The sequence below is a fragment of the Spea bombifrons genome, chromosome 1 (assembly GCF_027358695.1).
Source record: "Spea bombifrons isolate aSpeBom1 chromosome 1, aSpeBom1.2.pri, whole genome shotgun sequence".
NCBI lineage: Eukaryota > Metazoa > Chordata > Amphibia > Anura > Pelobatidae > Spea > Spea bombifrons.
The window spans coordinates 77,565,750-77,590,739 of record NC_071087.1 but is presented as its reverse complement, the minus strand read 5'-3'; the positions used below and the strand labels follow the sequence as shown (position 1 = coordinate 77,590,739).

Below are 24,990 nucleotides of genomic sequence, written 5' to 3'. Positions count from 1 at the left end.
CCCTCCCCTGCTGCCCGATCACTCCATGAAAGCCATTAACCCCTTCAATGCCCCAAAGCTTGTGGGGACTAAATATCAGTCAATGCTGTGCTCCAATGGAACATCAGCATTGAAAGAGTTAAAAAAATAAATAAAAATAAAATAATAATAATAATAAAAAAAACAGCACTGACCTGAAAGTCCAGGGTGCTTCCAGGTCAAACGCTGTGAGTTTGGTAAGTGGGCTGATGATGATCAGATCACTCCTGACCAATTGTTAGTTTGAAAAAAAATCCTAACTTTTTTAGCTGGCGCCTAGATTCACAACAAATTTGTCAAGCCTTGCTTTAACCCCTTAATGACAAGACTGTTTCTTACTCGTAGTACATTTTGGGACAATGGCTCATTTAACATTTTTCAGTGTTGCTGTTTAGCTGTAATTTTCTTCTTTCTCTATATTGTTTTTTTCCAGACAAACAGGGCTTCCTTTAGATGCGATTATTTTTATAATATCATCTAATTTACTATAAAAAAAAAGTGGTGATTTTTTGTTAAATGAAAAAAAACTGCTAAATAGATTCTACTATTTGTCCTGAGTTTAGAAATACCCAATGTTTTTTGCATTTTTTCTGCACGTTATGGGGCAATAAGTACCAGTAGCGTTTTGCTATTTCAAAACCATTTTTTCCCCAAAGCTGGTCATTCTGCCCCATGTGCTAAAAACAAGATGTTATCTGTAGAACTGTATAAGAAAATATTCAGACAAAGCAAATGAAGTGATAATAGAATTTATTATACGATCTTGCTAGAACGTGTGACCATACTAAAAGTTATAAAAGCAGGCACACTCTTATCAAGTTACGGCGAGTTTTTATAGCCCTATTCCGGAACGCAAAGTCCCTCCTCTGAGACCCCGTTTGATAGAGTTTACAGCCTATCCCGACCGCTTAAACAGAATACGATAGAATTTAAGTTTACCTGTCCTTGATTACTACTAAGTTGCCAAGTATCTTATTTATTTAAACACTCAAATATAGTTACTTTTGCTACTTTTGTGTGTGATCTGAAGGTCTAGCCTCCGGTGTATCAGGATGGAGACAGCATTGCGCTTGTGTTGTTGCGAGGCATGGTAATGTTGGGTGTAATGACTGCCCCAATATTTAGGTGCGTGGTGATGTTTAAAGTGAGTCTCTTGTAACAGAACAATATCAGCATGTGGTGCTCCCATACACCGCTCTGCCTCCTCCCCCTCCCATACACCACTCTGCCTCTCTACCCGACTAGTGATGGGAGGTTCGGATCATTAAAGTGAATCGGATCATTTCGATTTGTTCACTGATATGATCCGATTCATGATCCGAATCTTCGGATCACTCAGTGTGACTCACAGGAGTTACTGTTTTCCAGTAACTCCGTGCAGGCACACTAACGATTGGCCCCGCCCATTTCATTATGAATCCTCCCCCCTGCCTCCAGTGATGTCAATGAAGGCAGAGAGTCGTTCAAAGATTCGGATCTTACAGGGATCCGAATCTTACAGTAAGATCCGGATCATTGTAAGATCCGGATCTTTGAACGACTCTCTGCCTTCATTGGGATTCGAATCAGTCAGATAATATTACCATACTATTATACATAATACATTAATAATCACTGCCCCCAGGATTTACATTCCCCTTTACCTGCAACTGCACCTTAAGATAACTTTATTAAATTAATTAAATTAACCCTCACCATTAAATTAACCCTAAACACCCCATCAACCATGTCTGCCCCTAAAATTAACCCTAAACACTCCATCAACCATGACTGCCCCTAAAATTAACCCTTAACACCCCATTAAGCATAACATAAGCATCCCAAGCGTTTATCAAAAAGTATAGACTGAATATAAAACCAACAGTCCAAATTTCACCCGCAGTATGTGTGACACAAATCACAGAGCACCTAATAAACTACAATTTAATATTGGAATGATTCTTAAAAGAGCTATTTCTGGTGAGGATTCTATTAGTGTCTGAAGCACCCTAGCCGCAAGTTAAAATACCTCAGCCCATATGAGATGAAAGCCATGGGAATCTCCACCAAATATGAGATGTACATCCTATCCCTCCACATCTCATTTGAGAGATGATTATTAACAGGGTTGAGACAACTGGATGTCCAATACAACCTAAATAAAATTTTCGGCTATAAGTGCTCTACAAGCCAGGAAGCACGCCATGCGCCTGACAGAGACCTTACCACAAAGCACTAGTCGAGACTTAGTGTAGGGGTAAAACAGAACTCAGTTTATTAAATACAGCACAGATATTTATACACAAAACATGATAGGATTAGGGGTATAATCTCATCAACCACCATACAGTTCTATTCCCACCCGACACAGTCATTATTTTGGGGTGATCCCGAGGGAGCGGCATCAATCATGGGGTACCAATGAAGAGCTCAGGGTCCGAGGATGTTATGGTCCAAAAAGCGCTGGATCCGACGTCGGAACCCTCAGCGACAGTGACGGAAACTTTCCCGGGAATAGTCCATGCGGTAACCGGGCCAGAGTTCCGTAGTTGCGGTTGGGTAAACCCCGGTCCTAAAGATTGGTAATAAAACCAGGGTTCCCAAATGAGCTTCTCCTCCGTAACCACCTCCGAATGTTGCCCACCATGAGCATAGTATAACCCCAAAAGAGCGACGTGGTGGGACAACGGATGTCCGTAGTGACGCAGTTCCATTTGTCGGCAGGCATCGCCTCAGTTCCTAGAATCCCAAGAATCCCCTATGGACTTACCGGTACGTCCTGCCCTTCTTGCAGCCGCAGGGACACATCCCTGCCGCTGCATGGGAGATCAAGCTGTCGTTTAACAGCCTGGCCTCCTCCTGACAGCAGAAGCCAGCATTGCCGGCTTTCTGCTGTCCGATCTGATGTAACAGCTTCCGGCATGAAATCCGGAAAACTGTTACATTTTTAAACGCTGATCGCGCGATCGGGCATTCCCTTCCGGGTTGCGTCACTGCTGGATATCCCCTCCTCCGATGATGCACAGACGCTGTGATCTCTATGCAAGTCTGTGGGTACTTGCAAAGAGATCACAGTGTGATCAGTGCAGGGGGATCGCTGGGAGGAGAGTGAGAAACCATGTTTCTCACCCTCCTCCCATGCTGGAAAAAGAAACACAGTAAAAAAAAAAGGTTAGTGATTTTTAAAAAAGAATTTTAAAAAAACCATTAAAATAATACAATAAATAATAATTTAAAAAAAAACAATAAAGTCAGCTAAGTGATGTCATTATGACATCACTGGCATTAACAACATGTTCAAGAGGTCCCTAAGAGGACCTCTAACCATTTAAAAAAAAAATATATATATATATATATAAAAATATAAAAAATAAAATATAAAAAAGATAATAATAATAAAAAAGAAAAAATAGAAACAAAAATACAGCACTTAATGTATCCCACTAGAAAGAAAAAAACACAAACAGGGGGGGTGCTCACAAGCCAACCCCACACACCAATAAGTGACATAAACAAAATAATTATCAATAATAGTTACCAGTCTCTTGTGTTTAAATCAAAAATGTGTATATATAAACAATAAACTGGTTTCATAACCGATAAATGACAAAGCTGCTAGTCTTAAATAGTACACGTTCTCCAACAGGTAGAGAAAGCCTACAAAGATAAACACAAACTGAAAACAAGAGACAGCGCTTGGATAAATATAAAGGGAATACCGTATTGGCTCGAATATAGGCCGCACTTTTTTCCCCCACTTTAAGTCTTTAAAGTGGGGGTGCGGCCTATATTCGGGGTCTAGCGCCGGGCAGGCAGCGGGGTTAGGATACAGATCCCCCGCAGTGGTGCAGGGGACCTGCATCCTACTCCCCCTCAAGACACCCGGGAGTCTGCTCCGGTAAGTCGGGGGGGGGCAGAGGAGGACAGTGGCAGCATATCTCGGGGAGGGAGGACAGTGGCAGCATATCTCGGGGAGGGAGGGAGGAGGAGGAGGACAGTGGTAGCATATCTCGGGGAGGGAGGACAGTGGTAGCATATCTCGGGGAGGGAGGACAGTGGTAGCATATCTCGGGGAGGGAGGACAGAGTGGCAGCATGTTTTTTTGGTGCTTTTTTAAAGAAAAAAAACTTTTTCTTTAAAAAAGCACCAAACTTTTAGGGTGCGGCCTATATACGGGGGCGGCCTATATCCGAGCCAATACGGTATGTTTAATACAAAGACAAAAATATACAGTACATTCAATAAAAGAAATACACAAATAAAAAAAACATATATAAAAGACCTCAATAATTGGGTACAAATATACAAATAAATAAAAAAACAGTGGAGTGGTGTTCAACCTGCCCCAATAAGGGCTAAAACATTAAATATACAGGGAGAAGAAAATAATTATACTTCGTATATCAAGAAAAGGAACACTTACCAATGGTAATGACTGTGCCTGGCCAGGCTTGCGCCAAAACACAAGGAGGACGCGTTTCGTTTGCACTTCCTCAGCTGCAATAGGCGCACAGTCATCTCATGAGACAAAATACAAAACTTTCGTGCGTGACTCTAATCACGTCACAGAAACCATGGCAACCGGCAACAAAGTCTCGCATAGGCGGCATAGCGAGACCCGTGCCGGGAGCCGGATCGCTACAGAACAGCTCAAATTTCCAACAAAAATCGCCCAATATATTCTAAGGTGGAAGTAATAGAAAATAAGTATTTAGAGGTAAGTATATGATTAACCCGTTGTGCACATTTGGTAATTGGTCAGTGTTAAAGGTAAGTATATAAATAACCCATTGAACACACTTGGTAATGGGTCAAAGTAACGATTTATATATAGAGAGCAAATATATAATATAGCCCTAAATCAAAACCATATAGTTATAGATATAAAAAAAAAAAAAATAAGCATTCCAAACAAATAAACAGATCGATTATTACCTTCAAAGCATAAAAATTATAATAATAAATCAAAACCAATATATTATCTAGAAATCGGCAAAGAATATTATTCAAGGAAAGGGATCAGATCAAAATGATCGTTTAGACTCCAAGGTACTACAGTGTTTAAGGTTAACATCCAAAAGGTTTCACATTTTTGCAACATAAGGATTATAATGCCCTTTCTAGGACCCAAGATAAATTGTTCAATGGCAAAGGCTTTTAATTTAGAGTCATCTTTCTGGTGGTATTCTTTAAAGTGTTTGGATACCGGGCAGATCAAGCAATGGTTACAATTACCACACCTATACCAATTCTAAAAATCCAACATTTTGGCCAAACTTTTTTGACGTTGATTCGGCAGTTATATTGTAATCCCTCCACGGTCATTACGACTAATGGGTTGGATTCTTCCCCAGTTATCATGGAATGGGGTGTACGTCAGGGATGTCCCCTTTCGCCGCTGCTTTTTAATTTAGCTTTGGATCCTTTGTTACAGTTGTTTCTCTTATCTCGCAATATCTCGGGCATTGCTGTGGGTTCCCATCAGTTGAAAGCTTATGCCTTTGCGGATGATGTCCTTCTATATATTACTCAACCGCATCTTGCCATACCGCTTATCTTTGACCAGTTGGATACATACGGGAAAATTACGGGGTTTGAGGTTAACAAGGTCAAGTCCTTATGCCTGCGCCCCTTGAGATGCCCACCGGGCATGCCTCATCTGGGAATACAGTAGGGATCAAAATCGCTATTATATCTGGGGGTAAAGATACCTAAGTGCCCGATTCACCTCTATAGCTTCAACTATAACCCTATGGTTCGGAAGATCGCAAGGGAGTTGCAGGGTTGGAAACAATTGCCGCTCTTTTTTTCTGGGAGGATAGCTCTTCTTAAAATGGTGACATTCCCCAAATTGCTATATCTCTTTCAGTCTTTGCCACTTTTTCTTAAACAAGTTGATGAGAAACTTCTAAATACTTTATTTCGACGTTTTATTTGGAATAACAAGAAGCCCAAAATTGCGACCTTTGGTTTGCAACGTGAACAATCAAAATTAGGCCTTAACCTCCCTGTTTGTTTTCTTTTTGTTTTTCTTTTTCTGTTATTGTGTCACTTGTCTCCCTTATCTGGGATTGTGTACTGTTCCTTATCGTCTATGAGACAGTAGATGTGACGTTATGTTACAATGTTTTTGTTCTTTTTTCAAAATTTAATAAAAAGAGTTTACAAAAAAAATTAGGTGTTTTTTTCTAATTTTTGCTAGTTTTTACAAAATTTCTCATTCTAAATTTTCAGCTAATCATCTAACTATGGTATCAAAAGAAAGCTCTATCTCTCCTTGAAAAAAAACAATATATAGTTTACATGGGTACACTATTCACAGGAAAAGAGAATAATCCCTGAACCGACATAGCGCAAAAATTGCGAAATTGCTCCGGGACTTGAGGTACCAAAAACCCCTGGGATTGAAGGGGTTAAACTAACCTGCTTCAAAGATGTCCCAAATAGGACAGTATGTGCAGGCCTGAAAAAAATGGTTTGATATAATACCATAATTTTCATTAGCTTTTGTAGATGAGTAAAATACCAAATAGACATTTTTCAAAAGAAAAAGCTCTGGAAAAAACAGTATATAATTTGTGTGGGCATACTAAATGAGCAACACCGCACAAATGTTATGAAGGGTACAAAAAATTAAAAAACAGTTCTGTCCTTAAGTATAGTTCTGTAATGCAGGATCTGAGAGAGCACTCAAAGTAATGCTATACAATAGGGTGACCATATTGGCCATGTTTTCCAGGACACATAACTTTACATATTGCTGACCAGCCCATATAAAATGCTGCAATGCAGTATGGGGGATGTATAGATGAAGGGAACCAATTAGTCAGATATACATCCCCCATACTGCAGGGCAGCATTTATTTGAACTGGTCAGCAATATGTAAAAACATGACCAATGAGGTCACCCTACTATACAATTGTGAATATGTCTGTCTTGTAAGTATAAGATTTTTTTTTTTTGAAGTCTTTACGGTAAAAAAATAGACTAGATAAAATTGTTCATCTTTCTTGTAATTTATATTTCTAATGAAAATGTCATGCCAGGTATAGGTCCCAGGATAAGGATCTGCAATGCAGAGTTGGTATAACCTGGTACACAGCACAGGAATGACAGGATCATAGTCAAGTCAGGCTGAGGTCATGTATACTGGAAATGGATACTGTGAACGAGGGTGTGCCTGAAAATCCGGACTGTCCGATGAAATGTTGGATTATTGGGAGATTTGTATGTGAGGGAGTGTGTGTACATTTATTTAACAGGGCTTGATTGACATGTGCTGGTTGAAGCAACATCCATTGAGGCTAGACACCCCTGTTGATGCCACACACACTCTCCCTGAATCAAAATTCTAAAATACTATTTTTTACTATATTTCTCATGGGAGAGGTAAGATGTGCTTGGTCACATTTTTTATTTTATTTTTAAAACTTTTGTTTGACTAGAAGTACCATTCTATTGAGAGAGAGAAAAAAAATCTGGTTTCTACTAGACTTGGGCACCAGGGGGCTCTTCGTGTTCGTCTTCGTGCTCGTCTTCGGAGAAAAAAAAATCTTCGTATTCCGCGAATATTCGCCCGTTCCTGTCTTCTTTTCGGGCGAATATTCGTGGACATTCTTCATGCTCGTTTCATCTTCGTTTTTCTCCCAGCTGCGTAGCAGGGGTTAATACGGGGTTAAGAACACATCGGAGCAGCAGCAGCAGATGCATTCGCGCCGTGAAGGTACGTGTGTGCGACTCTATTGGTCTGTAGGTTTGCAATATAAAAAAAAAGTGCAGTAAATGTGCAGTAATACTGCAGTAAAAGTGCAGTAATACTGCAGTAAAAGTGCAGTATTGCCGTTTTTTCATGTCCAAAAAACTGCAGTATTACTTCAGAAAAAACTGCAGTAATTTTTCGTAAGGGATTGGCGATTCACTCACCTGTTTCACCCCAGGGCAAAGCATCCAAACAACTGTCAGTCCTAGACGTTTGGCAGCGGACTTCCAGAGCTCAGACACAAGGCCCTAGCTTAAGCTGGCTACACCGGCGGAGGTAGCAGGCGTTGCCACACCGTAAACAGACACAGCCAGGGGGGAGAAACTACCCTTACCATTAGGGACATTTGAGGCATGACACTAGCCAGGAAGCGAACTGGCAGAGAAGAGACGCTGGCACCACCAGCAGCAGCAGCAGCATTGGGAAAGGCGAATGAGTGGGCAATTGGCGACCCGCTCACCTGTTTCACCCCAGAGCAAAGCATCCAAAAACTGTCAGTCCTTGGCGTTTGGGAGCGGACTTCCAGAGCTCAGACACAAGGCCCTAGCGTAAATTAGCTACACCGGCGGAGGTAGCAGACGTTGCCACACCGCAAACACGTGCAACCAGGGGGAGAAACTACTTTGAACATTAGAGAAAGAAAATTAACTTTCCAAGCTAAGAGCTGGGTAACCCAACTTGGGCAGATTGAATTTAAGAAAGGCAATCTGCTCCATCAGATGAGGTGCCATGCGTGAGCGCTGTGGACTCAGTATGTTTCCAGTCATAGAAAACGCGCTCACTTTGAACAGTGGTTGGCAGACATGATAGAAGCTGCTGCGCAACCCATGAGAGTGCAGGCCACACACTCTTCTTTTCATCCCAGTAACTAAGAGGATCAACATTAGGTGCAGAAGGAACTTCACAGAGCTAAAGTTTGACCATTTCAGCAGCACTACTCTCCTTTTTGCTGCTAGCTCTGTCAGATGGTCCAACTATACTCCCAAGTGCCTCTTCCCAAAACGCAGCTGCTCCACTCAGCTGTGTTGTGATGCTTGTGACACTGCTGCTGATGCTGCTGCTAGGAGTAGCAGACCACATCATCTCTTCCTCCTCCTGCACCTCTCCCTCCTCGGACAGCATTCCCATTTGACGCTGCCAGTCACGCACCTTGTTAACCAATTGCTCCCGGTAGCTATTAAGAACATTGAATTTCATTGCTAGCTTTCCCTTAATTCTTGGATCGCAAAGGCACGCTAGCATCATTTTGGGACTCTCTTCCATGCGTTTGCAAAGGTGTACTTTTAGCAGATTCTTCAGCTTCCTGACTATGGCTGCTACGTCAGGATCTAGAGTGCCACCTTGAACAGCCTCACAGTTTTCAAGGAACACATCCATCTTTCTGCCTAGATGGGAGAACACTGGGATTACCTGGGCCAGACTGGCAGTGTTTGATCTTAAATTTTCAGTGGCATCCCTGAATGGTTTAAGGACTGCCACTAGCTGGGCGATCACTGTCCAATCCTCCCTATTCAATGGAGATGTAATCCCAATATTATGCTCTGAGGCAAGATTATGGATTGTCCTCTGCTGCTCCAAAATCCTCTCCAGTATGTCTAAAGTGGAGTTCCACCGCGTACTGACATCCTGTCGTAGGCAGTGTACGGGAAGACCTGACCTCTCTTGCTCTTCCCTCAAAAGTTGGCTAGCCTTAACACTATGGTGAAAGTGCCCAGCGATCTTTCTGCAGCGGGACAGAACTACTGCTGCTATTTTAGTTCCTTCTGACATTGCTGCCTTTACTACAAGATGGATGATGTGGGCTACACGGCGCACACCAACAATATGACCATCTCGCAGCGCTTTCACCATATTGGCACCTCCGTCAGTTAACACAAAACCAACTTCAACATTGGTGCCTGCCTCTGCTCCCACCCAAAGGCTAAACATTTTCCTCATTGCATGCAGAATATTTTGGGAAGTGTGCTTTTCATCCATCACTTCTGCATGGAGAAGGAATGATTGGTAGCCTGCTGTAGCAGCTTCCTTGGGCACACCGGGCTGCCACCAGTGTGCTGTCAAAGAAAGAAAGGCATGCTGCCCACTAGGTGCACTCCACAAATCTGTTGTGAAATGAACAGACTGACCAGCAGCCTTGGAAAGCTCCTCTTTCACTGCTGAAACACAGGACCGATACAATGACAATGTTCCTACTGAAAGTAGAACGTAACGGAACTGTATATTGTGGAGCCACAGCCGCCATCAATTGTTTGAAAGGCTCCCCTTCAATCATGGAGAAGGATGCCCCTCCAACAGCAATGAACTGACCAATAAGTCGCGTTACTTTATTGGCCTGCTGTTTGGGCATTGTTCTCTTGGAGTGGAATGCCACAAATTGTTCCAGAGTGGGCTGGACATGCAGTGCTCCAACCTGCCTTGGTCTCTGGCTGCCAGCACTAGCTGCTGCTGCTATTGGCTCAGAAGCAGCTGTTGGGGTTTTTCCACTCTCTCTGGAGATGTTACTAGTTGTTGTAGTACCACGGCCACCAGCTATGCTGCCTGCACTAAGTTTTACTTCTGCATCTTTCCCCAATAGCACAGCGTTGTGTTGAGTGCTGAGGTGATGCTTCATGCTAGCACTGGAAAAATGGCCAGACACTTTCCCTCTGCTTATTAGCTTCCCACAATGTTTGCACTTTCCATAGCGCCCTTCTTCAACATTTTCAAAGTGCTCCCAAATTGGGGCGCGCATAGCCTTGGAGTGTGCCTTGGGTGCTGCTTCTGCTGAACAGTGGCAGAACTAGTGGTGGTGGCACTGGTGGTACCAGTACTGGCCATAGTGGGACTGCTAATTGCTTTAACTCTACCAGATTTGGTAGGTTTTGCTGCTGGTGGTGGTGATGATCGTAGCGGAGAAGGTGGAGGCTCAGGGGAAAATTGTGCACTAGTCATTTGGACACTGCTCCCTGAGGAATCTGATTCCTGACCACTCATCTCCTCTACTTCCTCTGGCTCATAGTCTAGTTCTTCATTAGCCAGATCAAATGGAATTCCTACTAGGCTGGAGCTAAGACTGATATCGTGACTAGTAGTAGTACGAGCAGGAAGAACAGACTCTGCACTTGGCCTCTCAGTCTCAGGCTCCTCTGCTACCTTGCTAGGTGGAGTTCCACTATGTGTAGCCCTCTCTCTAACTGTCTTTACAAAAATATTGTAAGGACTTGGTGGCTTGCTAGAGGTACTAGGTGGACATGGTGGTACCGGTGGGAACAGTAGGTGCAGCACTAGTGGTGGTAGAGGCGGTAGAGGTTGTGGTGGTTTTCCCTACGAAGGAATGAGATCGCTTTGGTTTGGGAAAATCCCTCTGAGTCTTGCTGCTAATTTGGCTCTGCTTGGTACCTTGCATGTTGCTTGTGGATGGGGACGATGCTGCTTGGGGCAAAAGGTACTTCTTTTTACTCACTGGGCTAGTAGAAGTACTAGTTGTGCTACCCTTTAACTTTGAACGTGCTTCTGGTGCTTTAGGCTTTCCGTAAAAAAAAACATAGAGCTTGTGGGCCTAGCAGCACTACTACTGCCTGCTTTTGGTGCCTTTCCTTTACTTGATGATCCTTCAAGCAATGCTTCCCCAAATGATAAGCGAGAGCTTGGCCTACTTGACTGACGCAAAGGCTGCATCTTAGAACTGGTGGTGGTGCTGGTGGTGGTGCGGGTGGTGGTGCTGGTGGTGGTGCTGGTAGATGGAGCTTGTCCCTCCTTAGTCCCAAAAGGAGGATCCATTTCAAATTTTGTGTTGTGTGTGTAGTGTAGTGTTTAAAAAAACTATATAAAAAAAAATTTAAAAAAGGGGATAAAAAAATTAAAGACTTTGAATTTACACGGGCCTAAGAGCCTAGCCTACTACTATGCCAGGGGTGTCCAAGTTTTTTCTGCAGTGGGCCACTTCATCAGAATTGTATACGTGCGCGGGCCGCACTCATTTTTCACTGTGACAAAAAATATGGCCTTTAATAAAATATGCAGATTAAAATAAAGTCTGTTAGCAATCACACTCCTATCATGCCAAGTCAGCCAGTACATGCTGGTAAAGGGTGGCTGTAAGTGATGTGCAGACCCCATACTGCTGGCAGCATCACTACACAAGGGGGGCAGCTAGCTATGTTTCAGCATGTACTGGCTGACTTGGCATGATAGGAGTGTGATTGCTAACAGTAGTCACAGTCCCATCATGCCTAGGTTCCAGCACTTACACATCCATCCAGTAAATGCTGGAACCTAGGCATCATGGGACTGTGATTGCTGTTAGCAATCACACTCCTATCATGCCAAGTCAGCCAATACACACTGGTACAGGGTGGCTGTAAGTGATGTGCAGACCCCATACTGCTGGCAGCATCAATACACAAGGGGGGCAGCTAGCCAGGTTTCAGCATGTACTGGCTGACTTGGCATGATAGGAGTGTGATTGCTAACAGCAATCACAGTCCCATCATGCCTAGGTTCCAGCACTTACACATCCATCCAGTAAATACTGGAACCTAGGCATTATGGGACTGTGATTGCTGTTAGCAATCACACTCCTATCATGCCAAGTCAGCCAGTACATGCTGGTACAGGGTGGCTGTAAGTGCAGACCCCATACTGCTGGCAGCATCAATACACAAGGGGGCAGCTGGCCAGGTTTCAGCATGTACTGGCTGACTTGGCATGATAGGAGTGTGATTGCTAACAGCAATCACAGTCCCATCATGCCTAGGTTCCAGCACTTACACATCCAAGCTATCACACACACACACTCATTTATTCATATAATCATTCATTCACAGATTCATTCCCTCAATCACACACACTCATTCAAACACCCTCCCCACCCCCTTACCTGGACTGCAGCTCCTCGATGCCGCTTACAGACTTCAGCAGGGGGCACGGCCTCCCTCTGCCTTCTCTGCTAAAGCACAGAGGAAGTAGGATGTCACGTGAACTCCGCTTCCTCTGTGTGCAGTCCAGAAGACCCTCCCACAAGTAAGTAGCAGGGCTTGAGGTGCGGCTCGCGTAAGATCGGTTGCCCTGGCTGCCGATCTTACGTGGGCCGCACCTCGAGGTCTCGCGGGCCGCATTTGGCCCGCGGGCCGCATGTTGGACGCCCCTGTACTATGCTAAGCCTAAAGCTATATTCCTTAGTATTCTAGTCTAACTCTAGGCAGACGCTCTCAAGCCCACTAAACTAAAGTGAGGTTAAGTTATATAATATTATTAATAGATTAGAATTACTTATATTATGGATTATAGATGGAATATAGATTATGAATTAGAATTACTTATATATATTATAGATTATGAATTAGAATGTATTATATTATGTTATATAATAAATATTAGAATTACTTATATTATGGGTTATAGATAGAAGAATATAGATTATGAATTAGAATTTAGAATTACTTATATTATAGATTATGAATTAGAATTTATATTATATTATGTTATATAATATATTATAGATTAAGATTAAAGATTAGAATGATTTTAGTACTACAGCTAGTACCTTGAAGCTTTGCTTAGTACAGTTGTTGTCGTCACACAGTCAATCTTTCTTGAAAAGAAATTAGAAAATAAAATGTCACAGCAAAACAGTTAGCTTCACTGCTTGCTGAACAAAAACACACAGCACTTATGCGGCTGCACTCACTAGCCCAACAAGTTCACTTCACTGATGGACGGAGGTGAGCAAAACACTAAGGGTACTTTTAATAAAATTAAAATAAAATGTAAAATAAATGAGAAAAGCTTTGCAAAACAGTTAACGTCACTGCTTGCTGATCAAAAAAGAACACAGCACTTATGTGGCTGCACTCACTAGCCCAACAAGTTCACTTCACTGATGGACTGAGGTGAGCAAAACAAATGAAATAAAATTAAATACTATTAATTAAGAAAAATTGACTTGGTCTCTTGCTGTTGCTAAAACAAAGCACAAACTAAAGAGCTGCAGCACCAGTACTAATAAGATTAGCTGAACTATAAGCTAGTAGTAATTAATTATTAATTTTATTTATAGCTAATTAACTATTAAGCTAGCTAAAATGAATTATATAATATTACTGATTTTAGATTAGACACTAGTTGATGTCTTGAATGTCTACAGTACACTCTACACTAGTATACTAACTAACTATAGTATATATATATATATATATATATATATATCTGACAAATATATACCGTATTGGCTCGGATATAGGCCGCACCCGAATATAGGCCGCACCCTAAAAGTAGAGGTGCTTTATTAAAGAAAAAATATTCTGCCCCCCCCGAGATATGCTGCCACTCTGCCCCCCAGATGTGCCCCCCCCGAGGTATGCTGCCACTCTGCCCCCACGATGTGCCCCCCCGAGGTATGCTGCCACTCTATCCCCCCGAGATATGCTGCCACTCTTTCCCTAAGATGTCCCCCCCCTGCCAGACTTACCGGTGCAGACTCCACGGGGTCTTGCGGGGCCGGCGGGGGACATCTACGCATAACGCGTATTCAACTTCCGGTGCCGCCACTTCCGCCGTGGGAAGTAAAGGCAAGGAAGATTAACGTACATCGCGCAGACGTTCACCGGCTGCGGCAATGCGAGCATAAACAACCTCCGCTGCCGGCACGTCTGCACGATGTGCTTTAACAATCTCCCTTGCCGGGACTCCCCCTGTGGGAATTCCCGGGAAGGGAGATTGTTAAAGCACACCGTGCAGACGTGCCGGCAGCGGAGGCTGTTTACGTGCATCACCGCAGCCGGTGAACGTCTGCACGATGTGCTTAGACAACCTTCCGTGCCGGCACTCCCCCCGTGGAAAGTGCTGGCAGGGGAGGCTATCTGAGCGCATCAGAGAGTATGATGCAGGTCCCCTGCACCGCTGCGGGGGATCTGTATCCTAACCCTACTGCATGTCCCGGGCGCTAGACCCCGAATATAGGTCGCACCCCCACTTTAAAGACTTAAAGTGGGGGGGGGAAGTGTGGCCTATATTCGGGCCAATACGGTATATAATTTTATCATGTATTCAATTATTATATATTCTATTAAATTATTTATAAATTATATTATTTAATTTATCTAAGTGAAGACAGGACAGACAGTAGGCAAAAGCACTGAAAAAAATTAAATTAAAAAGTGACTAAATTAATAAAATTATTATTTCAGTAGAACTGAACACAGTACACTGTGAGAAATGGCAGGCTGAGGCTTACCAGTCTCACACAGAACAGAACTATCTCTCTCTGTAACCCTGGGATGCAGCACAGCAGTGTTGCCAAAGCAGTCACAGCGAAAAATGAATGGATCTCTCAGGCAAGCTCTGGTCTTATAAAGGCGGTTTCAGAATTCAAAAAACAGCAGCACAGGCATTGGATGAGAACCTTAGCGTGACGTCACACGAGCGAGCTGATTGGACAGACGAGGATCAGCTCACTCCTGTTTGAAATTTTGGCGGTTGCGCGGCAAAACGAAGACTTCTTCGATTCTTCGTGGTTGTGAGTCTTCGTCTTCGCCTGCGTTTTGCCGGCACTGTATTCTCTTCGGCGTGTCTTCGGAACGAACAAAAAAACGGCCTCTTCGTGCTCGTTTCCATGTTCGCCCGAAGACGAATGCGCAAGTCTAGTTTCTACCTCACTTTGACCTCCCCTGTAGCTGATCCCTGCAGTCCTTCATTCCTGACTGCAATGTGTGCAGGTCAGTAAGCTCAGAGGCAGACAGCTGACAACATGATATCTAATGTATTAGTGATGCGATAACCTTGGGGCGTATTAGTTTTAGCTGTTTATAGTACCTCTTAAAGTTGTAAAGGGTTTAATAAACGTATAAAACACTATTTTTCCAAGCAAATAAGAGCATTTTTAGTCATTTGGTTTCAGATGTTATTAGCCATTCCCAAGATGCCCATCTACAAATCATAGTTAATATTTACAAGCATACACTTGCCTATATGATGTGCTGTATCATGCGTGTGCATCCTGTGCAATCTACATATATTTAATAAGGGGGTTGAAGCTTTGTAGAAAAATGGCGTTCATTTCTTTTTATGGTTTCATTTGGCATATATGGGAACATTTTTTTTACCATTATATCACGTGATTGGATAGTTTTTTTTTTTGATACAAAAGGTTTATGTTAAAACGCTGACAAGGCATTTTCCATGAAGAAAAACTAGTTTTTCTTAAGCCACTTCCTGCCATAAGTGTTATCTGGAGTCCTGGCCAGACCCTATTATAAAATCAGTGGGGCAGGAACAGCACCTAAGCAGGGCATCATCAAAGGATACCAGATGTCCTGTCCTGGGTGCCATAAACTCTTACAGAGGAGGAGGCACTGGGGTCACACGGGGGCACAGCACCTAGCATCTTCAGAGTTATGATTTGATAAATATGATTAAGTTTCCATATTGCAATCATGACATGAAGATGTTTTCTGTGTTGGCAGTATGCTCTCCAGAATGACATTAAACATGGCTGGAGGGAATTTAACAAGGCCTGAGAAATAAGAATACGTCACCTAGCTATCAGGGTTTTTGGTAACTGTACACTTCTAATAACATGGTGGGTGCGATTACCCCAGAGTTATTAATCTACGTGGTGCCATAACAGCAAAATATGAGACATTAAAATATCAGGTTTTATGACCAAGCTCTTAAGTGCTACTCACTCCCTTTCCCACTTGACACCAAATGGGCGGACTCCCAGAGGAAAAGTGACAACTGTTCTATAAGAACAGAAACCTGGGATTAAAATTTAGAATTTCTTTTTATTTTGACAAGGGACTATGACATCAAGAAATTCCCACAGATTATTTTATTTTTGTTTTACGTAAATTTTCTGTGTTTTATCCCTGTTTATTTTTATACTGTTTTGCATTTATTTCTGTATGTCTCTTTTATTTTTGTAAAGCACATTTTTGTTGAATTAAATACAAATTAATGATTTCTGTGTTGTTGCCCTATAGCTTCCAGGGATAGCCATAGTTATCACATTACCATTTCTTATCATTTAGAAGTGCTATTTTTTAACTAAATTGGGTTTTTCTATAGCTCGAGTAGTTCAGGGTATTACCGAAGCCTCCTTTGCAACCTTAAATAGAACTTGGCGGTGGCAGCGAATAAAGTTTGGGGGCGTGAACAGGATTGGGGTTAAGGTGTAGTTGCTCAGGGCTCAATCCTGACCTATTTTGTGATTATAAAATTTTGGGTGGGGAGTGATTAAACCTTGCTGTTATTTTCACACTGCGCTGTAGGAAATAAGCATGGTGGAATAGTGATATATCTAGTTTGACTTCTATTAAAATGATATGAATGCTGTAGGGTTACAGGTGAATTTCACTTGTCATTTCTACAGCATTACATGCATTAACAGGGCGAACCCAAACCTGGGGTTACCACAACAGCCAATTTTCCAGGCCACATTGCATTTCACATTTTACTAGCACATGTAAAGTGGTAACGCTATAAATGTGGGATGTAGAAACTGACAGAAGAGAATTGCCAGATTTTACTAATTTATGACGTAAAGTCATTATTTATAAAGACACGGAGGCGAGCATTATGCTTATCTCTTTTCTTCATTCCCTCAGCAGCAAAGAAAGAGAAAACGGTAACAACAAAAATATGTAAATATACAAATACACCAATCACGAACATGTACATAAGTATCCAATGAGGGACCTCCAAGGATACCCCTCCTCTTCCTATATAATCGCTTGCATCCATAACACCTTCCTCTTTTCTTTGAACCGAACCAAACAACAGGAGAAAACAGTCGACCAACCAACAGCCTGATACCAAGGATTCCTCATGCTGAAACAAAAGGAAAATCGAGAGAATGAGCCAAAACAAACAAACATCAGCAACAAACGCTCATGGCCAGTTGACATAATAAGGCAACAACCATAGCAAACATGAAATAGTAAACATAGTAAATAATATGCAAAACAATACACATTACACAAAAAAGCAATGGGTGGGAATACAAACCAAAACCTAAGAAGAAAGGGAATACCAGCGAATCAAGATGGGAATAATGCTCGCCTCCGTGTCTTTATAAATCATGACTTTACGTCATAAATTAGTAAAATCTGGCAATTTATAAAGACACGGAGGCTCCCATTATGCTAGTTTAACCCCTTCGTGACAAAGGCTGATTTTACTTTTTGTACCCTTCGTGACGATGGCCGTTTTAACATTTCTGCGATGCTCGTGTTTAGCTGTCATTTTTTTCTTTCCCCTTTACTGAACCCACACACATTAGATATTGTTTTTTTCAGGACAAGAAGGGCTTTGTTTTGATTGTATCATATTATTTACTATTAAAAAAAGTATAAAATATGGTGAAAAATTTAGAAAAAAATGACTGTTTCTAACTTTTAGTTGAAAAATCTTTTACTCATCTATAAAAGGTAATGAAAAAACCTGCTAAATAGATTCTACTATTTGTCCTGAGTTTAGAAATACCCAATGTTTTTATGTTTTTTTGCTTTTTTCTACACATTACGGGGCAATAAGTACAGGTAGCTTTTTGCTATTTCAAAGCCATTTTTTCCAAATCTGGTAATTCTTTCCCCCATGTGCCATTTCGGGTATCTTTGAAGCCGGCCAATGCAATTTACCCCATCAAGTCATATATTTTTGAAAACCCTTTCCAAGCACTAATTCTACTATCAGCCTTTGTCAAACTTTATGGTAGTAATTTTTTTGCATTTGTTTTTTCCCACACATTTTACTTCAGGTATGAATAAACAGGTTCTGGTATACGTCACTATCATAAAACACCCCAATATGTGTTTAGCAACATCTCCTGAGTACAGCGATACCTCACATGAATGATTTTGCCTGGCTGTTTGGAGGCAAAAGGGCCACATTTTGGGCATGCGCATTTTCAATGTTGAACTTTGGGATTTGGGGATCCACTGCCCATGCCCTATTTGGTACATCTTTGAGCCAGGCCATTTCAGTGTGCCCAATAAACCCATATATTTTTGAAAACTAGACACCCCAGGGTATTTCACATGCTAGTATTTTAACTCTTTCTATGCACCATATCTACCACCAGTCTGTCAAACTTTGTGGCAGTCATTTTTTTGCATTTGTTTTGTCACACACATTTTACTTCAGGTATGAGTTAAAAGGTTCTCGTATATGTCACTATCACAAAACACCCCAATATGTGTTCAGCAACATCTCCTGAGTACAGTGATACCTCACATGAATGATTTTGCCTGGCTGTTTGGGGGCAAAAGGGCCACATTTGGGGCATGCGCATTTTTCAACGTTGAACGTTGGCATTTGGGGATCCACTGCCCATGCCCTATTTTGTACATCTTTGAGCCAGGCCATTTCAGTGTGCCCAACAAAACCATATATTTTTTAAAACTAGACACCCCAGGGTATTTTAAATGCTGGTATTTTAACTCTTTGCATGCACACATTTTACCACCAGAATTTTTTCAAAGTTTGCAGTAGTATTCTTTTGTGTGTATTTTTCCCCCCCACACCTATGTTATGTATGAATTTACAGCTCCTGGTATATGCCGCTGTCACACCACACCCCAATATGTGTTCAGCAACATCTCCTGGGTACAGTGATACCCAACATGCATGGGTTTGTCATTTTTTGGGGGGAACTAAAAGGCCACATTTGGTACGTGTGCATTTTTCTAATTGGAAATTAGATGTGTGGCCATCCTTCCCCCCCATGTTAATTGGGACGTTGTTGAACCCGGCCAATTCAATTTACCCCATCAAATCATACATTTTTTTAAAAGTAGACACCCCATGGGCATTTAATATGCCAGTATTTTAACTCTATCCATGCGAGAATTGTTTTAAGCTAATGTGCTAATTTTAGGACTTGCTCACAAAAATATATTTTTTAAAATATATATTTCATTTTTTTTTGCCTTTTTTAATTTTTTTTAACATTTTTTTTCAACTTGAAGGTTCCCCTGATAGTGACATCAGAGGGAAATTATTTTTACATTTTACTGTTTTTTTTACTATTTTTTTCTAATTATTATTAATTTTATTTTTTAATTTATTTTTACTAATCACACTGTGATTAGAAAGCTGGGCTCCATTGACTTGCATGGTTGAATGCAGTACCTGTATTCAACCTGCAAGTGGAGCCAGAGTTCTCTAGAGGGTCTGGAGATCTTCTAGCGAACTTTTGCATCTTTATTGTTTTTTTCCCGGGCCGCCGCCATCTTGCGGATGGTGAAGATTGTGTGCAGCTGCGACTGTGATCGCTCTCCGGAGCGGTCACAGTCCATCCTGGGGTAAGTGTTTGGTGTTGCTGGATGCCTCCTGATCGAGGCATTCCAGCTACACCATTTAAGTTTAGGAGATGATCGTTGATCGCCTCCTAAACGCTTTTAAAATGGGCGTCCACCGCCATACATTGTATGGCGGATGTTGACGCCCCGGGGAGGGGCCAGACATGGCCCCTGGTGCCGATCGTGGCGTTGCTGAATGCCTCGAGGTCAAGGCATTACAGCAACGCCGTTTGGGTGAAAAAAAACGATCACGGATCGATTTTTTTCACCAGTTTTAACAAATGACGGTCCTGGCACGTCATTTGTTGTAAACAACTTGTTTTTCCGTGACGTGCCCGGACCGGCAATTGTCATCAAGGGGTTAAAGCTGATCAATGACGGTAGCAGAGAAATGAGTCAAAGGTTTAAAATAAAATTCCCTAAACATAGACTCCCTGGACCAATCCGCTGCCTTCAGGAGATCCTCCAACCGACATCCCAGAAACGCAACCTTGGCCGCCATGGCCCCCCTAGTAGAATGAGGGCCGAAGATGGAAGTATCTATGCCCGCAGACCCCAACAACCATATAACCCACCGGGCCAAGGTGGCAGTCTTAACAGGTAAGTGAGGTCTGCGAAAAGACAAAAACAGCCAAAAATTGAAGGAGAACGTTAACATCCCATAAGCCCGAATAGCGAAGGCGGGGTGGGAGAGACAACCTCATGCCCTTAAGCAAAGGCATTTAACTGTTTGCTTCCCCAAAGGTACCCCCCTCAATACCTACGTGCCCGGCGGAAATAGCAGACCTATACATGTTGATGGTGTGGTAAGCCAAACCACCGTCGAATAATTCCGTGAGAAAACGCAGCACCACTGTCACAGCAGCCGATCCACACGTTGTCCCATGCACCAACGTTCCCACATGTCCCAGGCATGACTGTAAGCCCGTCTAGTTCCTGGCGCCCAAGCTCTCGCCAAGAGATCCTGAGTTAATCTCCAAACTCCATGGACATACCAGGGTCCCCGGAAACCTTCCAAGCTAGTAGACCCTGACAAAATAGGGGATGGGGACACCCGTCCCAGTCCACCACTAAGTCCAGACTGGAGGGAAGCATGCGCGGAACGTCCACTAGCATCTCCAACAGTGTAGGGAACCACGATTGAGTGGTCCACAAAGGAGCAATGAGAACCAGAAAGGTGCTGCATCGTCGAAGATGGCGCAACGTGCGTGCCAAAAGGGGGGAAACGCGTAACTCCTGTGGAGCGACCAGTAGTGCAGAAATGCATCGGACACCAGAGCCTCCGGGTCTGGCCTCCAGCTGAAATATCTGGGGAGTTGAGTGTTCAGACGGGAGGCAAACAAATCTATTTCGAATGGGCCCCAAAGATCCGAGATTCAGCTAAATATCGATTGAAGCAGGCGCCAGTCACCGGAATCCTTGAGGTGATGTGAGTTCCAATCAGCGACGTAGTTGCTCAGTCCTGGAATGTGCTCCGCCTGAGCAGATATGTTGTGGGCGAGGCAGAATTGCCAAAACTCCTTGGCCAGACTCGAAAGTGCCTGGGATCTCGTGCCACCCAGATGGTTTATATATCTGACCGCCGAGACGTTGTCCAGTCGAAGAATTACGGAGCAGTTTAAGGAATCTCTCAAAAAACTCTGAATGGCGAACGACTCCGCCAGTAGTTCCAGGCAATTTATATGGAGTCATTTAAATTTAATTCCCTCAGCGACCATTTGCCTCCTGTGGAGGAATGACCGCATCTCGCTCCCCAACCTTCTAGGCTGGCATCGGACTCTACAACTATATCGGGAGTAGCGCCGAATATCGCCCTCCTGTTCCAGGCATCTATGTGACTCAACCACCAAGAGAGTTTCTCTTTGGCCTCGCAGTCGATTGGAACGACCGAGTAGTAAGAAAGACCTTGAAGTAAAGAGCGGTTCTTCAGCCGCTGTAGCGCACGATAATGTAGAGGCCCGGGAAAAATGGCCTGGATGGACGCCGATAAAGTCCCTATTATCCGTGCCAAGTGTCAGATGGAAATAGCCGGTTGTCTCAAAACCTTCCTGATCTCTTTCTTGATCGACTTCACCTTGGCAGCCGGGAGGTGCACGGATGCGTGGACTGAATCGATCAAGAATCCGAGAAACTCCATAGATCGAGACGGGAAACCCAGGTTTTGCAGGAGAGATGTGGTCCACGACAGGTGAAGTTTCAGGGATTCTACGTCTTGCGACATAATTAGCAAATCGTCGAAATAAATGATGAGACGCACACCTTTTTCTCGCAACTTGCCCACCACCGGTTTCAGAAGCTTGGTGAAACACCAGGGTGCCGACGACAGGCCGAGTGGCAGGCTCGTGAACTTCCACTTCTGGGAGCCCCATCGAAAGTGAAGGAAGTCCTGGTGTTCCATGGCTGTCTGGACCGTCAGATATGCATCTTGCAGGTCGAGTTTGACCCAGCAATCCCCCACCTGCAACAAGTCTCTTAGACAATGAATGCCTTTCATTTTGAAATGTTGGTAAGTTATGAAGGAATTCAGTGGGCGAAGGTTGATCACTGGGCGAACACTGCCGCCCTTTTTGGCCACCAAAAACAGATTGCTTAAGAAACCCGACGAGTCGTCGGGAAAAGGGCTTATGGCCCTTTTGGTGAACAGTGCCCGAACTTCCGCGGAGACCAGAGACTTGTCCGTCTCCGAAAACTGGATATCCCTGGGCAATTGATATTGAACTGGAGTCCAAACAAAATCAACGTGGTAGCCCAGCGCCGTATCTAGGACCTCCAGGCATTGCAGCAGAAACGCAGTCTGCCCCCGACCTGGAATGTGGGAGGTAAAAAGGTTAGGTTTGCACTTACCATAAGGACGTCTGCCTTGGTAGGATCCTCTAGCTCCTCTGTTGTGCCACGGGCGTGGAAGCTGGGGAAAGAAGGTCGTGGACGCCGGCTTGTGTTCCTGAAAGTGGGATCTGGAATTACAGCCTGGTAGACGGCCCCTGTGTCTACTGGCCCCTCCAAAAACCTTGCCCCTAAACACCTTGCGCATATTGGATTGCGCTTTATCCAAAGCTGTGACAGTGTGAACGAAACATCCCAGATCCTTGACAAAGGAGTCGCCAAAGAGCAAACCTTTTGCCTGTGGGCCAGGCTCACACATCGCCATATTGACTAATTTCGGCTCAATTTTAAGCAAAATCGCTTTGCGTCTTTCAGATGCCACAGCTGTATTGGCGTTGCCAACGAGACAAATAATGCGTTGCAGCCAACCACGCAGCTCCATCATGTCTACCGGGGTGTTATCGGATAGAGCAGCCTCTATCACTTCAAAAGCCCTAGTAGTCTGGCCCAGGTTGTCCAGGATTTTATCCTGACAATTCCTGAGGGAAAACTCAAGACCCTTCTTAGACTTCTAGTTGTTTTCCCTAGAAATTGGGCGGTCTTAGGGTCCACCTCCGGTGTGGCACATGTGTCATCTGGCACAGACGGTCTAGGGCATTCCGTCCTCAATTTATTCCTGGAGGCCACATATTGGATGACATGAGGTGAAGGGAACCACTCCGCTGACCTGGGGTTCTGCAAATCATCCGGATTAAAGAGGGGCTTGCCCTGGGGGTCCAAAAGGGTATCTTTTACGCGGTGCAACCACGTGCTCAGTGACAGGGCGTACCTTGTCCGTCTTATTGGTTTTAGAGGGCAAAGATGTGGCATGATGTGATTTAAAAGAAGCTTTACTCCCTGAAACCTCTGTAGTGCCATGCCCAGGGTTAGATGGCATGGGAGGGAACTGCACCACTTTAAAAGCAGAAGCAATGGACTGTGATATATTGGAGGACACAATTCCCATAGCAGACTGCAAGGCAGAAAATGAAGGCAAATCTGCTAAATACCATGAGTAAGAAATCAAATAAACGAGAGTGTTTATCTCTGAGGGAGCAGCAAAGAAAAGAGAGGAAGGTGTTACGGATGCAAACGATTATATAGGAAGAGGAGGGGTATCCTTGGAGGTCCCTCATTGGATACTTATGTACATGTTTGTGATTGGTGTATTTTCTCTTTCTTTGCTGCTGAGGGAATAAAGAAAAGAGATCAGCATAATGGGAGCCTCTGTGTCTTTATAAATCAGTTACCCAACCATACTATACATCGGAAATGTATGTATCATAAAAATAGCAATATCATTACACAAGATGATGATATGGCCATCTTTTTGTTATAAAATGAACCATGCAGAATGTTTATGCCCCAGCCTGAACAACAAGGGTAGCTGTAAACTAAAATTGTATCTTTTATATTGTGACAAAGTCCAGGGAATTGTGACAGGGAGTATGTATACAGCTCCCAAATACTGAGGGAAATATATTCTGATTAGCTCCCAGGAGAGAAAGAGGAAAATAGTGATGTATTACTTCTGTGCATTTGGAGAGTAGGGTGGACCAGTGCACACCTCACATATGGCAGACAAGGACTCCAGAACAGGAGTTCACTCACCTGCATCTCATAATTAGAAGGGAGGTGGTTAAATACTTAAGCTTGTGGTTAGTGAATATTTGATTTTTAAATTGGTAAATAGAAAAGCCGGCCAAGCATATCTCAGTGTTCCGCTGATAAGGGGTAGATTGTTTTCTTTTATTTTTGTATTAACACTCTGCAGCGTCCCAGCTAATTTTAGTTTGATGGCATGTTAACGCTTTCAGCAGCTTAGCGTGCCACTGCCATGAGTAGACCCATATATGTTCAGGTTTGAGGTCAATTCATTGGGGGCATGCTAACGTGCACTGCCAATACTTGCACATTTATACACAGCATAACAGGCACACACCCTGTGGACTTCCAAGCACAGCCTAAAATGTCTCGATTAAGGTTTATAAAACTTACGATAGGTGAGACACATACATAGTTGGTTTTGTCTTTCTTGCTGTGATGAGCACACAACCTATTTCCTAATGCTTCAGTTGGTGCGTACTTGCCAT

At 43.2% G+C, this 24,990-nt stretch overlaps 1 long non-coding RNA gene across 1 annotated transcript in view; it reads right to left on the bottom strand.

Annotated features, from left to right (window-relative positions):
- Nucleotides 1-19,024, bottom strand: part of LOC128492003 (uncharacterized) — a 108,813-nt gene extending 89,789 nt beyond the window's left edge. Inside the window, exon 1 of the long non-coding RNA XR_008354055.1 lies at nucleotides 18,401-19,024. This is a non-coding gene — a long non-coding RNA (uncharacterized LOC128492003). The remainder of the gene's footprint in view (nucleotides 1-18,400) is intronic.
- Nucleotides 19,025-24,990: the final 5,966 nt, after the last annotated feature.